This window comes from Bos indicus x Bos taurus, chromosome 25 (genome assembly GCF_003369695.1).
Source record: "Bos indicus x Bos taurus breed Angus x Brahman F1 hybrid chromosome 25, Bos_hybrid_MaternalHap_v2.0, whole genome shotgun sequence".
NCBI classification, from domain to species: Eukaryota; Metazoa; Chordata; class Mammalia; order Artiodactyla; family Bovidae; genus Bos; species Bos indicus x Bos taurus.
The window spans coordinates 5,464,194-5,486,615 of NC_040100.1; the positions used below are offsets into that span (position 1 = coordinate 5,464,194).

General features: G+C 53.2%; 1 pseudogene; it reads left to right on the top strand.

Moving 5' to 3' along the window:
* LOC113883988 overlaps positions 1–21,852 on the top strand; it is a 44,899-nt pseudogene extending 23,047 nt beyond the window's left edge.
* The last annotated feature ends 570 nt before the right edge of the window (positions 21,853–22,422 follow it).

Genomic DNA, 22,422 nt, shown 5'->3' on the forward strand with positions numbered 1-22,422 from the left:
CCTCCCAGCTGGAAGCTTTCAGGATGTGTGAAGTTGGGGTTCGTGCCACATTAAGTCCACTTGTAGTCACTGGGGTTGACTGGGGCAGGACAGGGCGTTGAAAGAACCTCCAACCTCCATGGATCACCCAAAGAGCACATTCTAACTGCTACTCTGTACAGCTGAGTGCGGCTGGTCTAGCCAGAGTCACACTCAGGAGAGCTTTTGGTCCTTGGCTGAATTGTGGGGGACCTGGGACACCCCCCCTGGGGCAGTGACAGGAGGAGATAGGACATGGATATGCAGGTCAGCGTCCTTGAGGGACAAGAAGTGGCCTCAGATACCCCAGGGTAGTAACTCCCTGTCCTGTTCTCCCTCTTGGCAGGCGTGAAGGCCGCCCACCTGATCATGCACCAGCTGGCTTGCAACAGAATCTTGGAAGGCCTCCGGATTTGTAGGAAGGGCTTCTCAAACAGGCTGCAGTACCGAGTTCACACAGAGGTGAGCGGTGTCTTCCTGATGCCTTGAGCACAGTTCTCGGTGTCCGCAGTTGGCTCCTGATAAACAGTCCCATTGGAGCAGGCACTGTGGGTACCTGATGGACACTGTCTTATTGTCACTACTTCTGTACACAATGACACAACTTTCAGTGGCCAGCACCCCGTTTCTTTGCCTGGGTGCTCTCTCTGGCTGCGAAAGTTGCTTCGCTCTTGGCAGGCTGAAATGATCAGCAATTAATGACCCCCACCCCAGCCCAGGAGCAGCTCTCAACCAAGAGGACTAAGGACAGTTGGCATATAAATACTTCAGCTCCCCAACCTTGGTGATGGGCTAACTCTGAGGCATCTTCTATACTGGCTGTCAGACAGCTGTGTGTTGGTAAATGTTTAACAACAGGGCTCCAAGTTAAAATTTAAAAAGAAAAAGAAACGAAGCCCTGATTTTTAGTATCTACTGATTTCTAAGGTATAAATACTCCCACCATGTGGTAATTTCAAGCTACTAATGTGACATCACTCTATGCGGGGTTGGTAAGAGACGCACAGAAGCTCTTGTGAGCTAGGGGGAGCTGGTCCCGCACACCAGGGTCCCCCAGTAGCATGAAGCCCCAGATGCCTGTGGTGATAACTGACTTGACAACGTGCTTTTTGCTGGCTCCCCTGCCCCACTCCCCAGCTCTGCCACCTCTCAGATAAACTACTTGCACTTGAACCCTGGTCTCAAGTTCTGTTTCTGGGGAGCCCAAACTGAGAACTCCACCTTAGGGGTTCTTTTACTTCCTAACTGTTAGAACACATGGTCACAGATGATGGTGCGGGAAGAGTCACTAGAGGTCATCCTGTCCAAGCCCTCTGAAGTCCCTAACTGAGGAATGACTAAAGGGGGCTGCTGGCAGGTCAGGAAAAGGAGTGGTTCTGCCAGGTGTGGAAGAAAAGATCAGGAAGGAAAGGTTTTGGTGTCTTCTTGCAAGGCCCCTCCCTCTGCCTGCCATGGGCCTCGGCAAACCAAGCCTAACAGCTGACTCAAAGGCCATCTCACAGATGGACAGTGACCGTGCAGGCAGACTTCCTGGGCTGCCAGCTTGGGGAGGATGGGGACTGTCATTGTCTCTCCCAACAGGTACCAAGTGCTGAACCCCGACGTGATTCCTCAGGGGTTCGTGAACAACAGGGAGGCCTCAGAGCTGCTCCTGGGGTCCATCAACCTGGATGTCAATGAATACAAGATTGGACACACCAAGGTAGGGTCTTCTCCCTCAGCCTTGTCCCAGGAAGGTCGGTGGTGACATGTGAATTCCAGCTCAGCTGTGAACCAGTTGCGTCAAACTGCTGAGAGCTTCTGTTTCCTCTTCCGAAAAATTGGGGCTGCTAAATTCAATCTCATAGGATTGGGAGTAGCGTACGTGAGAACTCAGCTCAGACACAGCGGTGTTCAGTCAACAGGAGAACTTTCCTTAGGACTGCATGGGCCCCAGATTTCTAAGAATAAAAGGAGCCAACCTGAATCAAGGTCCTGGATTGGACCAGGGCACCATGGCACGTGTATGGGCAAGGTCTGGGGGTGAAGCGCCGAAGCCCAGCCCACCCACACCGCGAGCTCTGGCCCTGAGCTGGCAGGTGAGTTGGGGTTGACTCAGACTGAGCGAATGCCCGACCCTGACTCACGGGGCCTGTGTCTGCTCCACTTCCTTGCCCTGCAGAATCCTGTCGGGATTGGAAGGGCAAGGCTGAGGGTGGGTGGTGTCCATCGACAGCTGCCCAACCTGCCTGCACCCCGACGTGACAGCCAGGGCGATGTGGGAAGGGCACTGGCTTTGCATCAGGCTCAGCGTGGGCCGCCAAGCAGCCCTGAGTGGGTCGCCTGCCCGTCCAGGTCTCATGGGGGGCGCAGGCAGGTGCAGCTTCTCAGGTGGCTGTGTGGCTGGAACTCCGGGGAAGTTCCAGGTTGCATGTGTGTCCAACACGTACAGAGCACCTCTTGTGTGCCAGGCACGGTGCAGGCTTAGGGATATGCAGGTGGACAGAACGGAGAGCCCCTAATTTCCTGCAGCTTGCTCTGTAGCCAGCGGTGTTGGCGGGATTGTAACACCGTTCTCAAATCTGCCAGCACCGTAAGCTTTGGCCTCCTGCACCATTGAACTAAACTGACTTATGGGAACTTGGTCACAGAACTGCTGAATACCTGAGCCAGAAAGAACCTCGGAGTCTAGCTCCTTCCCCTACACCACCTTTGATGGGTGGGAAACTTAGGAAAGCCTGGAGAAGGTGTGGAGGTCACGTGCCTAATTTCACAGAACTAGGGGGGCCAGAGCAGGCCTCACGCCCCCCAGCTGCAGGTCCTGTGATCAGGCAGGCCGGGGCTGACATCGCCTGTGTCTGACACAGCTGTCTCTGGGCAGGCAGACTGCACCTTGCTTAGTCCAAGGGTTGCATTGGGCACCTCGGGTCCAGGTAAAGGCCCAGGGCTGCCAGGGACAGCTCCGCTCCCTGGGGGCCAGGCCCGCTCTGGCAGCAGGGGCAGAACAAGGGACAGAATGACTCTGCCTGTATGCGGTGTGCCCGCCTGTGACTTTGGCTCACGTGGGCTCTGCCCCGCCAGCCACATGCTCACCTCACTGTCCCCAGAGACCAAACCTCAACCACAAGTAACTTGGAAATATCAAGCCCAATGTCTCTACCCTATAATGGCTACTCTGGGGTTTTGGCGGAAAGAGGGCAGGGGGAGAAGCATCCTCTTCCACCTTTTTCCTCTCAGTATCCAAGTGACCACATAGAGGATTCATCTGAGGGGGCTCCAACCCCATATCCAAGCGACTGTGACTGTCCCAAGCCTGCTTTGTGAGGTAGTGAAGAAGAATTGATGCTTTTGAATTGTGGGGCTGGAGAAGACTCTTGACAGTCCCTTGGACAGCAAGGAGATCAAACCGGTCCATCCTAAAGGAAATTAGTCCTGAATATTCATTGGAGGCCTTACAAATAGCTGTGAAAAGAAGAGAAGCGAAAAGCAAAGGAGCAAAGGAAAGATATAAACATCTGAATGCAGAGTTCCAAAGAATAGCAAGAAGAGATAAGAAAGCCTTCTTCAGCAATCAATACAAAGAAATAGAGGAAAACAACAGAATGGGAAAGACTAGGGATCTCTTCAAGAAAATCAGAGATACCAAAGGAACATTTCATGCAAAGATGGGCTCGATAAAGGACAGAAATGGTATGGACCTAACAGAAGCAGAAGCTATTAAGAAGAGATGGCAAGAATACACAGAAGAACAGTAGAAAAAAGATCTTCATGACCCAGATAATCACGATGGTGTGATCACTGACCTAGAGCCAGACATCCTGGAACGTGAAGTCAAGTGGGCCTTAGAAAGCATCACTACGAACAAAGCTAGTGGAGGTGATAGAATTCCAGTTGAGCTATTCCAAATCCTGAAAGATGATGCTGTGAAAGTGCTGCACTCAATATGCCAGCAAATTTGGAAAACTCAGCAGTGGCCACAGGACTGGAAAAGGTCAGTTTTCATTCCAATCCCAAAGAAAGGCAATGCCAAAGAATGCTCAAACTACCGCACAATTGCACTCATCTCACACGCTAGTAAAGTAATGCTCAAAATTCTCCAAGCCAGGCTTCAGCAATATGTGAACCGTGAACTTCCTGATGTTCAAGCTGGTTTTAGAAAGGGCAGAGGAACCAGAGACCAAATTGCCAACATCCGCTGGATCATGGAAAAAGCAAGAGAGTTCCAGAAAAACATCTATTTCTGCTTTATTGACTATGCCAAAGCCTTTGACTGTGTGGATCACAATAAACTGTGGAAAATTCTGAAAGAGATGGGAATACCAGACCACCTGATCTGTCTCTTGAGAAATCTGTATGCAGGTCAGGAAGCAACAGTTAGAACTGGACATGGAACAACAGACTGGTTCCAAATAGGAAAAGGAGTACGTCAAGGCTGTATATTGTCACCCTGTTTATTTAACTTATATGCAGAGTACATCATGAGAAACGCTGGACTGGAAGAAACACAAGCTGGAATCAAGATTGCCGGGAGAAATATCAATAACCTCAGATATGCAGATGACACCACCCTTATGGCAGAAAGTGAAGAGGAACTCAAAAGCCTCTTGATGAAAGTCAAAGTGGAGAGTGAAAAAGTTGGCTTAAAGCTCAACATTCAGAAAATGAAGATCATGGCATCTGGTCCCACCACTTCATGGGAAATAGATGGGGAAACAGTGGAAACAGTGTCAGACTTTATTTTTCTGGGCTCCAAAATCACTGCAGATGGTGACTGCAGCCATGAAATTAAAAGACGCTTACTCCTTGGAAGGAAAGTTATGACCAACCTAGATAGCATATTCAAAAGCAGAGACATTACTTTGCCAACAAAAGTTCGTCTAGTCAAGGCTATGGTTTTTCCAGTGGTCATGTACGGATGTGAGAGTTGGACTATGAAGAAGGCTGAGAGCCGAAAAATTGACGCTTTTGAACTGTGGTGTTGGAGAAGACTCTTGAGAGTCCCTTGGACTGCAAGGAGATCCAACCAGTCCATTCTGAAGGAGATCAGCCCTGGGATTTCTTTGGAAGGAATGATGTTAAAGCTGAAACTCCAGTACTTTGGCCACCTCATGTAAAGAGTTGACTCATTGGAAAAGACTCTGATGCTGGGAGGGATTGGGGGCAGGAGGAGAAGGGGACGACAGAGGATGAGATGGCTGGATGGCATCACTGACTCGATGGACGTGAGTCTGAGTGAACTCCGGGAGTTGGTGATGGACAGGGAGGCCTGGCGTGCTGCGATTCATGGGGTCACAAAGAGTCGGACATGACTGATCTGATCTGATTCATTGGAAGGATTGATGCTAAAGCTCCAATACTTTGGCCACGTGATGCTAAGAGCCAACTCGTTGGAAAAGACCCTGATGCTGGGAAAGATTGAAGGCGGGAGGAGAAGGGGATGACAGAGGATGGGATGGTTGGATGGCATCACAGATTCAATGGACATGAGTCTGAGCTCCGGGAGTTGGTGGGCAGGGAGGCCTGGCATGCTGCAGTCCATGGGGTCACAAAAATCAGACCCGACTGAGCGACTGAACAACAAAGGAAGGCAGCTTGGTGTCCCACTGCCGAGCAGTCACCTTATACAGCAGCGAGGATCCTAACAGTCTGCCACATTGCACTCAGAGCTTCACAGTCTGCAGAAGCGCTTCCCTCCTGTTACTCCATTTGTATAGTAACCCTCTAGGATTACTCTAGGGGAGGGATCAACACCCCCACTTCCCAGATGAGGCACTGAGGCCCTGAGATGTCAGGGGACGTGTTCCAGGTGACCCAGTTAGTAAGTGCCAGGCCAGGCTGGAGCCCGTAGGAAGGTCCACGACGAGCAAGAGGAAACAGACGCTGGGGCTGACGCGCTCTGCTGGGCAGGTTTCCAGGCCGATGCCAGCTGTTTCCCAAGGGCCTCAGACGTCGGCACCAGGGTCTCCAAATGCCGAAGGACCCTTCTAAAATATCGTTCTTTGCTTCTGAACTGCCACCCCACATCCACCCCCCAAGCCTCTGCCACTGGTGAGCTGGGCTATTCTCAGATCACTGTGTCTTTCCCCGAGGTGTTCTTCCGAGCGGGCATCCTGGCCAGGCTCGAGGACATGCGGGACGAATGCCCCACCGAGATCATGACCATGTTGCAGCATCGGCTCTGCAGTTTCCTCGTGAGGGTCCAATTCAAGAAGATGCTGGAACGAAGGTAGCACCAAGCGGGTGGGCCCACTGGAGCCTCAGCAGTCACATGGAGCAGCTGGGACCCTGCCCACACACGGTGGTCAGCCCCACCAGTGACACTGGGCAGTGCGGAGGGAGGCTGACAGTGTCTCTGCTGGCCCGAAGAACCCTCAGCAGAAACTTGGTTTCCCACAGTCCTGGAGCTCAGGGGCCTGAAATGAAGGTCTTGGCAGGCAGGCTCCGCCAAGGCCTGCAGAGCAGCCTCTCCTGCCTCTTGCAGTCCTGGGGGCCCAGGCCCCCCTTAGCCCATGGCTGCCCCACTCCAGTCTCTGCCTCCATCCTCACAGGGCTGTCCTCATATGTCTCCCTTCTTTCTCTAAGGACACCAGTCCTCTGAGGCTAGCCACCCCCCACTCCAGGATGGGGGCTTCCCAGGTGGCATTAGTGGTAAAGAACCTGCCTGCCAAAGCAAGAGATGCAAGAGACGCAGGTTTGATCCCTGGGTCAGGAAGATCCCTTGGAGAAGGAAATGGCAACTCATTCCAGTATTCTTGCCTGGAGAATCCCATGGACTGAGGAGCCTGGAGGGCTAGAGACCACGGGGTCACACAGAGTCGGACGCGACTGAAACGACTTAGCGCACACACATGCACTCCAGTCCGACCTCATCTTAACCTCAGTCATTCCATCCGCAAAGACTCTATTTCCAAATATGGTCATAGTCACAGGTTCTGGGAGGCAGGACTCCAGCCTATCTTTTAGGAGGGGACACAGTTCAACTCCTGACACGGACCACCTAATACAAACCTTTCTCTTTACAATTGACAAGTCACTCTCACAGCCTTCTCCTTACTTGATCCAGATAATGACGCTGAGAGAGGGGTGTGGCAGAACAGCAACCCCATTTTACAGATGTGGAAACTGAGATCAGAGGGTGGTTAAGGTACTGGGCCAGAGAAAGTCACAATCAGAACCCAAAAGTCTTCATTCCAAGTCCCTGCCCTCAGAATCGTGTTTTTCAGCCATCTCCCTAAAATGGTAATCTGAGAAAAGCTCTGGCGGCCCTGTGGTGGACTCTGGCTCTTTGTGGTCACAGTATAAGTAATAAAAACAGTAGTGAAGAAATAATAAGAGTAGTGAAGTCCGGAAAGCCACCAGCAGGACCCCTGTGACCCGGCCAAAGGCAGGGACAAAAGTCAGGGGCTAAGTGGTGGGACTCAGTGTCCAGAAGCCCCCACTAGATGACCGTTGAAAGAAGCTGTTAGGGGCCAGGAGGGCTGATTCCAGAGACTGCAGAGATGGGATCTGAAGACTAAATGGATTTCCAGTGAGGGAGTGGAAGGAGGGGCAATGCAGGAGGAAGTGAACTCAGCCCTAAGCTGTCTGACAGGAGCTGGTTCCACTGGGGCAGCCGGTCCCCTATCACCCTCCCCCACAATGCCTGCATTTTAACCCCTGGAACCCTAGATTCTTTTTTGCAGAATGTGCCTGCAGGTCATCCAGAGGAACACATGCAAGTTCCTGCAGCTGCGTTCCTAGGGCTGGTGGAAGCTCTACATCAAGGTGAGGGCCTCGGGGCCTTGGTTCCAGGCACAGGGGCCTCTTGGGGGTGGGAGGCCTCTTAGGGATTAGGGAGGCTGCAGGGACAGTCTGGAAATGAGGGCGCCTTGGAGGAAGAGTGCAGCCTCCTTTCAGACAGGGGTGGATTCCTCCCTGAGAAAAATGATGGTGTGTCCTCCCAACTTTCAACTTATCCCTCAAAATAAAACCCTCTGAGGATGCAGAGAGTGCCCCCCAAATGTGGGCCTGATGCTCAGTGCCTCACCCCTGGGCATGCTGAAGCCCCTTCAACCCCTTCAGTGACGTCCTCGGCTTTAGGAAACCGTGGAATCCCGTCTCTCCTTTACCAGGCTGCTCTGAGGCAGTGAGGGTGAGTGAGTCAGCCGGGTGGTGGGGCTGCAGGTGCCCAAGCAACCAGGCCACTCTCAACCAATGCAGGAGTCCACGAGCCACCTACTACATGCGGGTCAGGTCATGCTGGGGCCTGGCATCCCGCCTGGGGCCCCCTGTTATGAGGAAGCATACCACTGGACACCGGGGACAGGGCTGCTGCACTCAGGAGGCCGGAGGACGGGGTTGTCTTGAGGGGCGGGGTGTTCTGGGCAGCTACGTGGAGGGGTGGACAGGCCACAGGTCATCTCTGGGGGTCCTGAGCCCCCCACAGGTCACGCAGAAGCTTCTTTCTCCTCCCCGTAGGAAAGGACTTTCTGACAATCGGTGCTGACCACAAGTAGAAAGGTGGGGCGGGGGTGAGGGGCGTGGATAGTAATTCTGCATGGCCAGAGGTAGCCATGCCCAGGCCAGCCTGCTGGAGGGCTTGAGATCGCAGAGGGAGCTAAATAAGAATTTCTCAAATTTGGATATCATGGTACTCTCCCCGCCTGTTCTATGTCTGACCCTCTTTCCTTAAATCAATTCCCTTTTTTACTTTGAAATTTTTATTTTAAAAGGAAACTTCACATCCTTACCTGTCTCATCCCAAGCAGGTTGTCCATAAAAACTGAAGATTTAGGAACTTCCTTGGTGGTCTGGTGGTTAAAACTCCATGCTCCTGATGCAGGGGTCACAGGTTCAATCTCTGGTCAAGGAACTAAGATCTTCGCATGCCTTGCATGCATGGCCTAAAACAAAATAAAACAAAACAAAAAAACCCCTGTAGATTTAACAAGAAAGGAGGGTCGCCTTCCAAGAAGCCATGTCCATCCAGGCCATGGGGAATTCTCAGACTTACCTTTGCTTCATTGCCATGTCACCCTTGACCCAGCTACCAAAAATCTCCATCAAATTCCTGTTTGCCCACAGCAGCAGGCTGGGCACACACACATACAGTACATGCTGGGTCTGAGGGATTATCCAGACATGGGGGCGGTCACAAGATGGTGGGAGGAGTGCCCTGGCTCCCCTGAGAACCTTGGGAAGTTGCCCTCTTTTCTCTGATTCCTTTTCCTCGCCCATCAAGTGCAAACACAGTAGGGAGAACAAATGACTTAGTTTCCGTGGGAAGCCAGACTCCCAGCACGATGAGTGGGTTCACTGCTGTGACCCTGCTGGTTTACAGAGGTCCTTCTCTGATTTGACCTTCACAACCACCTCTTGAGACACCCAGTTCTCATATGTATCTTCAGGGTATAAAAGTACATTTGACTGAATTTTGGAGACTTGATCACGGTCCCAAGGCTATCAGTAGAAGACCCTTGACTGGGAGGGGCCCAGTGCCATCTCGACCCTCCCTGCCCTCACGGCCGTGTCTCCTTGACCATCATGGTGTTAGCACTTGAATCATCCATCCGCTTTCCCTGAAAGTGAAGTCACTCAGTCATGTCCGACTTTTTGCGACCCCATGGACTGTAGCCTATCAGGCTCCTCCATCCATGGGATTTTCCAGACAACAGTGCTGGAGTGGATTGCCATTTCCTTCTCCAGGGGATCTTCTGACCCAGGAATCAAACCCGGGTCTCCCGCATTGCAGGCAGACACTTTACCGCCTGAGCTTTACCGCTTTCCCTAAGCTGTCTCTAACATGGTTTCTCCACAGTCTGGAGGCGTTGCTCCAGCTGGGACCCTCATTCAATGTTTGGGAGGCTGAGACCAAGTGAGACCACAGGGATAAAACGATCTTCCCCTTACAGAAGCACCTTCATGATGACCCTTTCCCTTATTTTGCAAAGAAGTGAATTTCAGTAAATTTATACCACAAACTAAAAGTCATCTAGCTGGTCTGGTCTTCTACCCACATGGCCCCTGACCTCATCTCAGGGAGACCCCAGGGGACACCCCCACTTACTGCCTGTGTGCCTTCTGACAACTCCACCCCCTCTGCATGTTGGTTCTCTCAACGCCTGCCTGGCTTGCTTCTCAGCATTGTTAAAAGGAGGAACTGTGGACAACGGAACCAGATTGTTAACACAAAAGTGCTAAACCAATGCTGGGAGTCATTTGGGTGGAGAGGCCCCTCCCCGTGGGTGAATGGAAGCACTGTCACACCCGGGGTCAGAGGACCAGACGGCACAGCCTGGACTTCTCCTAGACCACTCTCCTAACACCTCGAGGTGCACCTGATCACCTGGGATCTTGTTATGATGCAGATTCAGATGAACAGGCCACAGGTGCGGCCTGAGATGTCGCATCCTAGCCGGCTTGCTGGTGATGCTGCTGCGGCTGGTCTGGGACCGCACTCCTGGACGACGCTTGGTCCCGCCCATTGGCAAGGAGCTTGGAGATGGCCCAGCTCTCCATCCAACCCCCAGGACACGTTTGCTTGGGGCCCCAGGCCTGTTTGCATTTGTTGTCCCCTGTAGGTGCTGGGACCCTGCCTTTGGCCAACGCTCTTTCCTCCACCAGGAGCGTGAGAACCTGCTGGTCGTGGAGGAGCGCCTGACCCCAATGATGAAAGCCAAGACAGGGCTGGAGAGCCAGATCTCCAACACGCGAGAGCGGCTGGAGGAGGAGGAGGGCCTGTCAGCCTCATTGAGCACTGATAGGCGCAAGCTGCAGGGGGAGCTGAGCGACCTCAGGCGGGACCTGGAGGGCCTGGGAGACCATGCTGGCCAAGATGGAGAAGGAGAAGCAGGTGGGGAGGCCCCAGGCCTGACTCTAGTCCTCCCAGGGCCAGGGAACCCCCTAGTTGGCTCACCCTGCAGGAGCCACACCCAGCACTGCCCAGCAGTGCTGCCCAGGACTGAGCTGCCAGCCAGATGCAGCTATTTTAACTTAATTCAGCACAATTTCAGAGGCAGCTCCTCGGTCGATCTGGCTGCATTTCGAGGGCTCAGTAGCCATGCACGGCACTTGCTACGATGTCAGACAGCAGTTGACTCAGGGCTGAGGGCTGCTCCCCTCATGGGGACACCTGGGCCTGTCTGGGTCTCCTTGTGCCTGGGTTCCTGGGTGTCTGCCTGGCCCACTGCCCACTCAGCCTCAGCATCCCTGGGGCCCCTCACGGAACACCCCTCTGCACCACCAACCATATCTGCACCCCTCTTCCCAGAAGAAGCAACCCTGTTGTAAGGTGGAGTCACCTTTAGCTGCTCAGTTTCTGCCCAAACAAGCAGTTGCTGCCCCTGCATGCAGCTCCCCAGCTCCTGGTACTGGGTGGCTGGCCCTCAGCCCCAGGCCCCCTTCCAACCTCACATGGGTGGGACCCCCCAGCAAGGGAAGGTGGACCGGGGTGTCTCCAGTGCTGAGGTGCACACGAACCACCAGGACCTCGATAAGACGCACACTCTGGGCCGGCAGGTCTGGTGGGGCCGAGGGGCTGTGTTCCCAACAGTCCCGGGCGATGCCACGGCTGCTGTCCGAGGACCAGGCGTTGAGTAGCCAGGGCCTGACAGTGTCCTCGTTGCCTCCTCACCCCGAGATCCTGACTTGGTTGGGTATTGGCATCTCCAAGGCCCCCAGGTGACCCTGGGGTGCAGCTATGCTGAAGACCTTCTCTTGGAGCATGCACCCCCTCCCCCCTGCCCCCAAAGATATTCCCAGCCTTAAAGTCCCCCACCCCACCTCCAGGCCCTGGATCACAAAGTCTGTTCGCTGACTGGGGACCTCTCCCTTCAAGAAGACTCCATCGCCAAGCTCTGGAAGGAGAAGAGGGAGCTGGAGGAGCTGCATCAGGTAGGTATTGCCTGCCCTCCCCTTGAAGTGGGAGTTCAGAGACAGGAGACCCCTGTTCAAACCCCAGCTTTGCCACCCCTCAGCTGGGGCCCCTGGGAAGTCACCGAATCTCCCTGAATCACGGTGCCTTCGTCCATCAAGTGGACATGGTCACTGGCGGCCTCCCTTCCGGGTTTGCTGTAGTGGGGTGATCATGTCATTTATCACCCAAACCAGGACAGGTTCAGAGTGAAAGGGGGAAGCAGGTGTGGTCAGAATGGTCCAGGCACCAGGGAGGGATGCTCCTAGCATCGTAGGGACAAAGTGGGCCCATGGAAGTGCCCTGGAGTTCTAAAGCACCAGCAAATCTTGATTCACCGCAGCAACAACAGACGTGAGCTCTTGAGATCACAGGGCTCTGAGTGCAGAGGCAGCTCTGAGCACACATCAGTGCCGACAGTGGCACGGAACGCCTCCTAGCCCGGATCAGGCCCCAAGAGCAAGCTGAAGCCTGGAACCAGATCAGTGGACCCACATCCCTGTGTTTGCTGACATCATGGGTCTACGTTATGTCCCCAGAGCGCCTCTCTCTGCTGCCCCGGCAACACCTCCCCTTAGACTGTGACTCTCCATCATATCAAACCCAGAGCCCTCTTTTACAACAAACACACTCAGTTCTCATTATTTGAGGTGATGAAGTCACTGAATTCAGCCTGAACCTCTGCTCTTGGGGAAATACAAGGTTCAGTTCAGTTTAGTTCAGTTGCTCAGTCGTGTCCGACTCTTTGCGACCCCATGAACTGCAGGATGCCAGGGCTCCCTGTCCATCACCATCTTCCGGAGTTCACTCAAACTCACGTCCATCGAGTCGGTGATGCCATCCAGCCATCTTATCCTCTGTCATCCCCTTCTCCTCCTGCCCCCAATCCCTCCCAGCATGAGTCTTTTCCAATGAGTCAACCCTTCGCATGAGGTGGCCAAAGTACTGGAGTTTCAGCTTTAGCATCATTCCTTCCAAAGAACACCCAGGACTGATCTCCTTTAGGATGGACTGGTTGGATCTCCCTGCAGTCCAAGGGACTCTCAAGAGTCTTCTCCAACACCACAGTTCAAACGCATCAATTCTTCGGCACTCAGCTTTCTTCACAGTCCAACTCTCACATCCGTACACGACTACTGGAAAAACCATAGCCTTGACTAAACAGACCTTTGTTGGCAAAGTAATGTCTCTGCTTTTAAATATGCTATCTAGGTTGGTCATAACTTTTCTACCAGGGAGTAAGCATCTTTTAATTTCATGGCTGCAATCACCATCTGCAGTGATTTTGGAGCCCAGAAAAATAAAGTCTGACACTGTTTCCCCATCTATTTGCCATTAAGTGATGGGACCAGATGCCACGATCTTAGTTTTCTGAATATTGAGCTTTAAGCCAACTTTTTCACTCTCCACTTTCACTTTCATCAAGAGGCTTTTTAGTTCCTCTTCATTTTCTGCCGTAAGGGCGGTGTCATCTGCATATCTGAGGTTATTGATATCTCTCCCAGCAATCTTGATTCCAGTTTGTGCTTCTTCCAGCCCAGCGTTTAGGTTCCTGCAAACCTTTGGTCATAGTGTTTTTCTCAACCCATCGATATATCATACATGGTTTCGATTTATACATTATCTTGTTTTATGTGTGTTTCTGTTGAAAAACACACAATATTTAATACATATTGTTGATTCCTTGACATTGAACTCACGGTCAACAGTCACTGTATCTCAGGCCTGAACAAAGCTCATCCAACACACAGATTTTCTCTGCAAAGCACTTCAGAGCCTTCTTGCGTCAGGAACACCAGGCAGCATGGTGGCACTGTGCGTGGTGGCATAGTAAGCAATGAAATCACCAAAAAAAAAATCACCAATGTAAAAAAACCCGGCACTAAACAGACCAGGAAAAGGACACTTGTTTGCAGTAGGAGCTGAACCGAGATGATAGAGCATCATTTATCCAACCTCAGCTGGGAAAAATGTGCTCCTCAGGCAACTTGACATTTTCGCTGCTCTGCGTGTCCATGAATGACCACAAAAGCACCATGAGTATTGATTTGGGGATTACAAATACACTTTAGTGAGCAGACAAATTGGCAAATAGATAACTCACAGACAATGAGGATCAGCTGTATTTTGGAAGGCCCTCTTACATCCCGAATTGAAGACAACAATAATGTAACTAATACATAACTTCAGGAAAATCAATTGGGTGCCCTTCCATATAATGGAGAAATGAGTGACATTAGTTCATAATAAATAATGAGACTGTCAAACTGCAAAAGCTCAGGTGGATTTGAGAGTGCTGCCTGCCCAAGGCCATCTATGACGGCTGCAGATGGGCACTGGAGGGGGTGTTGGTGACTCAGGTAGCCAAGTGTGGGTGCTGCCAGTGATGAGACTTTACGAAACAGAGAATAATTCTCAGGGAAGTTTCAACAAGTAAATCCTCTCTCAGTTTTCATGGTAGATCATTCTTTTAAAATGTAGTGTATGCTAAATGAAAAAAAAATTTTTTTTGAGTTAAATGTGCAGAGGTGCTGAGTTCTAGGTTCAGAAAAGCATAAATAGTTGTTTACTTACATGAATGGCTGGCTGGACTGCAGAATTATTCACAGCCTATTGTCCAGAGCACAACCAGACATCCAGTGTCTCTGGAAACACCCACATAGTGAGGACCCCAAATGTTGTGACAGCCAGAAGCCACACCCCTGCAGATTTCCTATGTGCCCCTTGGAGAACCAGAGCCCCCAGCTGCCCCTGGGGTCCACCTGTGGCTGACGGGAGATCGTTCTGCCCTGGGCTCACGTGTCTCTCAGGAGCAGGCGCTCACATCATCAACTCGGCCCAGAAGTGATGGCAGAGAACCAGCTCTGTTCAGCTGCTCCCACCCGCCTTGTGGGACACACACCTGTATCTTTCCAGGAAACCCTTGACAACCTGCAAGCTGAGGAGGACAAGGTGAACCACCTGACCAAGACCAGCAGCAAGCTCAGCAGCCAGATCCACGAGGTAATGCCCCGTCCCCAGGCCTGATTCTACACCCTGATGGCCGGGTCTGTCCATTCTGGGAAACAGGAAGCGAGGGTCTTTCTGATGCCACAGCTAAGGAACCTGGCCCAGTCTGGTTCTTTACTGCATTCTGGCCTCAGACACCCCCTCCCCCGCCACGCACACAACTCTACTTTCTCTTGTATTTTTTGTCTCTGCAGCCAGAGGATAACTGGAAACAGGAAAAGAAGATTTGGGCGGAAGTGGAAAAGGCTCGCCGGAAAGCTGAGAATGACCTGAAGATTACCACCGACCCTCTCAATGAGATGGAGCGGTCCAAGCTAGATCTCCAGGAGGTGGTGAAAAAGTATGCACTCTTTCATTTCGCCTGCAGCAGTGTTAGCAACACCGAGCACTTCCTGGACAGTCTGTGCTCAGGGCTTTGTGTACTAAATGCACTTCCCCAGCACCTACTCTGTGCCAGGCATGGAGGATTAGGGAGGAACAAGTAGGTGCTCCCTGTGCTCAGGGAGCTCCCAGCCTCACACAGGGCCATGGACACTGGACAAGAGGCTGATAGTAAGCAAAGCAGCCACCCCAGAGGGAGGGAGTCTGCGCAGAAGCCTACAAACTGAGCTGTCCAAGATCACGAGGAGTGGAGGGGGTATGTTATCAGCGTCACCCTGGGAATAACACGAAGGACAGGTGGGGTGAGAAAAGCTGGCAGCAGGAAGACAACTGGGAGGCTACTGTAACAGTCCAAGCATAAACCAGAACCAAGTCAGAGGCCAAGGGGAAGGGAGAGAAGGAGGCAGGTAAGGAGGGCCCTTGTGGGGCGGAAGCTGCACTCTGTGTCTTTGAAGCACATTCTGCCTAAGGCAGGTCTAAAGTGCCACTGGCTGCCCCGAGGGCGTGTGCAGCGAAATCCACCTCTCAGCATGGATCTCGGGAGGAACACCCAGAAGATGTGGGAGACCCTGACCTATCCTCCCCATCCATCTGCTTGGTCTCTGGCTTCTTAGTTCTCACATGTGGCTCCTGACACATGGGACTCACGCATTAGGAGGAGACAGCCTTTTGCGGCAAGTTTTGGAAGGAACGTTTTCCCTAAAAAGGACAAGTGTTTTGTGCGATTCTGGGGTCTGTAGACTGTAAGCTGCACCAGAGAAGGGAGTTCTGTCCGTTTCGTTCACTGATGAGTCCCTGGAATCCCAGGTGACGTCTGGCACCAGGAGGGACTCAGTACGTAAGAAAGAAAATACTAAATGCACGAGGGAGTGAAGGAATGGGTGGGTCCGTGAGAAGCCAGTGGAGGGTGACTCATCTGCAGGGTGAGAAGGCCAGGGGTCGGGGTGAGGGGGTCTCAGCAGGGTCAAGGTCTCCCCCGGCTCCACTCCCACGCCAACCCACTAGCCCAGCCTCAGAGCTTTTCCTCAGGAGGGCAAACCTCCTCCGGCAGGAGGGATATGGAAATCAACTCTGTCAACTCTAAGGAGAGGACAAGCAGTCTCTGAATTCCACACTGCAGCGGAAACTGAAGGAACGCCAGGTCTGTCTGGGGCGGAGGAGACCCGACTCCCCTCCTGAAATGCACTGGCCTGGGCCTCGGCCCCCATCTGCTGACCGGCCACTACCACAGTCTTCGGAGACTACCACAGTCTTCAGAGACTGACTCACATCCGCCTCACGCCAGCTTCAGTTCCAAGTCCTCACGGTGGCCGCAGGGCCCTCCACGAACTAGCCCTGCTCCCTCCCTTGCTCGTCACCCACTGTCCCCGCACCACTCTGTCCAGGCCAGCCAGGCCGGCCCCCTGGCGGTGTCGTGTACACCCCTGCCTCCCTCCTGCCTCCCATTGCACACTCTCTGCGCCCTGCTTCCTTCTGCTTTTGACAGTGTCCCGTATAGGCTAAGCTGCCATCCCTCATTTCCATCCTACAAGGCCAATGGGTAGGTCTCTAACCTCACACCGGAGAGAGAAATTGCTCTGTCTGCTTATTTGCCTGCTAGGCATGAATCGAGGAGCTGAATCAAGAGCTGGAGGCTGAGAGGGCAATGAGCCAAGGTGAGTGAAACACATCCACTCTTCCTGGAGTCAAAAGACCCAGGGAAGCCACAGTCCAACCAGGCGCAGAAACTCCTCCGGAAGCCAATAGAGAGGAGGACAGGGTTCCAGCTGGAAAGGCCTTGTTAGTTTCTTGAGTGCCTCCCGTGTGCCCGGCACTGTGCCACACGTGCACACTGATGTTGCACAGATGCTCTCTGTGCTGCCGCCCAAGGGGAGGCGGCAGCAGCAGCCTGGGCGCCTGAAGACTGAATTGAACAGGCAGAGGGGGGGAGGAGGTTCCAGGCAAAGGGGATCAGATAGCACCTGCATGTGCAGGCACAGAGGTGTGAAGGGGAGAGCAGGAGTGGAGGGAGGCTTGTGGGGAGGGATCCCACAGGGAGATGAATCCAAACACACACATTCCAGCTTCAGCCCGGTGCGGCTGGGGGGCAGGACGGGCACTAAGGCCCCCAGACAGCTCCCTTTGCTGAGGGTGGGGGGCGGGGGGCAGAAGACAGACCCCCTGCAAGCGCAGGCCCCTGACCTCACAGATATCACTCGGTCATCCCAGTCTTTACTAGAGGCAACGGGGGCTCTTGGACAGTCAGGGTCAGCATCATTCATCTCCCCCAGGTGGAGAAACAACACAGCAACCTGTCCCGAGACCTGGAAGACTTAAGTGACAGGCTGGAAGAGGCTGGGGGAGCCGCATCTGCTCAGGTGCCATCCTAAGGGGCCCAGGACCCCCAAATCCTGCCCACCTACTGGACGATGAGCAAGGGGATAAAGACCAGTTAGTCCTTGCTGAATTTCTGGGGCTACCTAGGGGAGAAACCAATCAATAATAGAGAACAGGCAAGAGGGGGCTGGTTCCGTCCACTTGCTCTGGGCTGCTCAGTTCAGTGGGTACAAGCGGGACTGAGACTGAACGTCTCAGGGAGGCTGGTGCTGGCCTGCCCATGAGCCTGCCTCTGCTCTGCCCGGTTCGAGCTGAACCACAAGCGGGATGCTGAGCTGCTGCAGCTGCGGCAGCGGGAGCCGGAGGAGGCGGCCCTGCAGAGTGCAGAGTGCAGTGTGCAGGAAGCACACGGACTCCATGGCCAAGCTAACTGAGCATGTGGAGAACCTGCAGAGGGTGAGGTCCAAGCTGGAGAAGGACAAGCAGGGCATGAAGGCCGAGATGGACGCCAGCGTAGAGACCATGCAGAGGTCCAAGGTGAGGGGGAATCCCTGCAGAGCCTTCTCGAATAATATCCCCTGAGGAGCCCCCCGACAGACCTGAGGTGCGATCTAGATGCTGTGAAGGGAACCAAGATGGACCCATCACAGACCCCACACGCCGGGGATACAACCTTGGCCAAGGTGCACCACCCAACTGTGCCTTGGCTTCCCCATCCATAAAACGGGGGTAAAGATAATCCCCGCCTCACATTGCTCGTTAGGGCTACAACAGTCCCTGGCACATGAGGAAGAGCTCCGTAAATGTGAGCTACTAGGATCTCCACGACATTAGGAGGACTGTATCCTCGAGGAGCTGGAGACATAGGAAGAGAGACAAGTGCAGTCACGGCCACGCTGAAAAAGCGATACATGGGAGGAAAGAAAATGAAGTCAGTCACTCAACATGCATTTATGCAGCACCTGCCACAGGAAGAGTCTTCATGTGACATGAAGGAAGTGAGGGGCTCCAGGGAAGTGGGGGGCTCCAGAGGTGAGCAGGGATGTGGCTTCAGGGGCCCAGGTCCCAGCCAACAGGTGTCTCCAAACTGTAGACACTCCAGAGAGACCACAGTAGCGCCTGTTTTATCCTGCTCTAATGCGGCATTTTCTTAGTGGGTGAGGTCAGCCGGGGCCCACAAGTGAGGGGCTGTGTGCCAACCCAAAGGCTCTGGGTTTATGTTGATAGAAAATGGTGAGCTGCTGAGATGAGGGTGTTCTAAAAGGATGAGGCAGGTGGCCAGGGAGGCTGCAAGAGGGCAGCCCAGCTGGGAAACAGGGTGGGCCTGGCCTGGGCCTGCTCGTTCCCTCACTGGGTCCATTCTCGCTGCGCAGATGAATGCTGAGGCCCACATCCGAAAGCTGGAGGACAACCTGGCAGAGGCCGACGTGAAGGTGGCTGAGCTGGAGCGGAAGTGGGTGGAAATTAACGCCATCTGGACCCGCCTCCAGGGTGAGCTCGCCCCTCCCCGCAGCTTCCTGAGAATGGAATGGGGATCCTCAAGGAACCTGAAAGAGGAGCCGGGTCCCCTCCTGGAGCCTCCCTGACCTTGGAAAACCCACATCCCCTGTGATGAGACAGGGATGTTTTTTTCTGCCCGCTGAGTGCTTGCTCCAAGTAACATCTTTACAGCCTAAAACAGGGAACACAATTCAAAACATTTTCATGTTGGTTCTCTCAATCTCTCTGTGGGATCAGCGGGAGGAGCAGTACTACTGATATAACACAGTTTTCAAGCATTTTAAAACATGATCAGCCTACAAACATAAAGCAAACACGGGTCACTAATGAGGGAACTGGAAAGATGGTAGAGCCACCTTTGAAAAGCATCTGAGGGACCAAGGTTTACACAGCCAGTTGGGAAAGGAACGCTTCAGTAACTCTGACAAGTTAGATGCAAAACTGGTTCCTGTCCAACAGGGCAGTAATACTGCAACCTCTGGGTCTGATTTGGGGTTTTTTCTATCAGAAGAAATTCTTTACATATCTAGGTCAAAAACGATTTGCGACTCATGCATATGCAAGTTAACATCCAACTTCGCAGAGTCTGGGCCCTAGACAGGGGTCAACAGTTGGGTCAAGCAAAAGTGTAGTTCCTTGGAGAGCTTCACACTCCTTGGGTGTGCCAGTTAGACACAGCTCTCGAGCACTGACACCAGAGAACCTGAAGCATCATTTGGCCTTACTGCCGCATCCTCAATACTTTTAAAAATCAATTTCCCCACTGGATGGATAAGAAGAGTGAACAGTGAGGTTGGGGGTGACTCGATCACAAAACTGAAGACTTACAGGGCAGAGCTGGAAACCCTTGCCGTCCTCTGGCTCCAGAAATCAGTCCTCAGATGACAGGAGTGGGTTCAGGGGCTGTGACGAATGGATTTTTCAAAGTAAACATTCTTGGCCTCACTGTTGTCTCCAAACTTGTGTGTCCCCTGCCAGGGGCTGGGGGCCTCATTATCCGAAGCTACTTGTCCCACGCACATCACCTGGACAGTGGGGACCCTTGGGCATTGCGCCCCTCCTGGGCCCACTTGATTTGGGCAGCTGAGGTGGGGGTCACCGTGCTCCCCATCCCAGCCCTGCCGGCCAAGCCGTCATATTGATGGGTTCTCCAATAGCCCATCTGGCTCCACATTTCTGTCTCCTCACCCAGCTGAAAACGGTGAGCTGACCTGGGAGTATGAAGAATCCCAGAGCCCGCTCAACCAGATCCTGGGGATAAAGACATCCCTGACGTCGCAGGTGGACGATTACAAGCGGTAGCTGGATGAAGAGTCCAAGGTTGGCTTGCGGGTGAGGTCGGGGGCAACAGTGCCGCCTCCTTGAAGAAAGTTGTGTGTTATGAAGATGCAGAAGGAACATGAAAATTATCTGATTCCACAGTGAGTAAAAAAGTTAACTACAAAGCCAGAGCATGCGTGTGGGCGCACGAGGCTAATTAAATGAAAGAAATTATGTATCCTTGTGGACAGTAATGGGGAGAGATCAAGGAAAATTAAACCTCGGTGGTTTGGGTTGCAGACTCCTATGTTTTTTCACCTCTTGCTGCACTGTTGATCAACATCACATATCTTTAAGTGATGGTCCCAGGTGCCACAGGGACCAGGGGGACTCTGACAGTCCGGTCTGGCCCCCACAGGCCCGCAGCACGGCCAAGGTGAGTTTCGCCAACACCACGCACGACCTGGACCTGCTGGAGGAGCCCCTGGAGGAAGAGCAGGGAGGCAAGTCCCCGGCCCCCTCAGGACGTAGAGGTTTGACTCTGCTGCCATTCACTGCCAGCTCTGGGCCCACCACGCTGACTCCATCAGTCACCCAGGCACCCGCCACCCTTCCCAAAAGCCTGGCTAAAGGTCAGGCTTACAGGAAATATGGTTCTAACTAAAACGACACTATGGCTCCACTGGGAAGACGAGGGGATGGGAAATGAGGAACAGAGGCCAGAGAAAGTGCCAAAACCACACCTTCCACAGCAGGGCTGCTGCTGCTAAGTCACTTCAGTCGTGTCCGACTCTGTGCAACCCCATAGACGGCAGCCCACGAGGCTCCCCCGTCCCTGGGATTCTCCAGGCAAGAACACTGGAGTGGGTTGCCATTTCCTTCTCCAATGCAGGAAAGTGAAAAGTGAAAGTGAAGTCGCTCAGTCGTGTCCAACCCTCAACGACCCCATGGACTGCAGCCTTCCAGGCTCCTCCATCCATGGGATTTTCCAGGCAAGAGTACTGGAGTGGGGTGCCATTGCCTTCTCCGCCACAGCAGGGCACCAAGAGCTAATGCCTAAAACCACACAGAGCACATTTCATTTAGAAACATGGACATCAAAGCCCAAAACCATCAGCTAACAGTGATGAAGGCAGGTGTCCGGGATGACCTGGAGTGTGCCCCTGACCCAGGACTGCTGTGTCTCCTAACGAACCTTACAGAATGACTGAACTCTTAGGATGTCTGGGCAGAAGCAAAAACAACGCACATTTAACTGGAACAAGCCAGCTTTATGCCCCATTTTCCACCGTGCATTGGTCACGGGAGGAGCAGGCCAACCAGACGCTGGCCCGCTACAGAAGACAGTGCACGAGCTGGGTGATGTCAAGAAGCGGACGGGCATGGCGGAGACTGCCCTCAGCAAGCTGCACTCCAGACACCGTGCGACCGGCAAGGGCATCACCTCCTGGAGATCGTCCAGGCGTCCAGGCTCCTCCAAGACGCCGTCTGAGGAGTGAGGGCCTGTGGCCCCAGCCCATAGCCGGTAGGTGTGGACTTCATGCTCTGCAGAGAAGGCAATGGCACCTCACTCCAGTACTCTTGCCTGGAGAATCCCATGGATGGAGGAGCCTGGTAGGCTACAGTCCATGGGGTCAATAAGAGTCGGACACGACTGAGCGACTTCACTTTCACTTTTCACTTTCCTGCATTGGAGAAGGAAATGGCAACCCACTCCAGTGTTCTTGCCTGGAGAATCCCAAGGGTGGGGGAGCCTGGTGGGCTGCCGTCTGTGGGGTTGCAGAGTCGGACATGACTGAAGCGACTTAGCAGCAGCAGCAACCGTGCTCCAAGCTCACCTGCTCTGCTTTGCTCTTTCCGACTTCTCTTGGGTTCAGGCTAAGCCTTTTCTTACCGTTTGCTTAGGGAGGGAATAAAAAAATAGGGCACAGAATCTTTGTCTTAATTCTGACTCTTAAATAATGATTCTCTCAGAAAGTTAAGGAAACCAGTGTCTTGCCTCTGGATGAGTCTGACGATTAACATGTAACCTCCTTTCAGGGCAAAAACCTCAACAGGGTCCCTTCTGT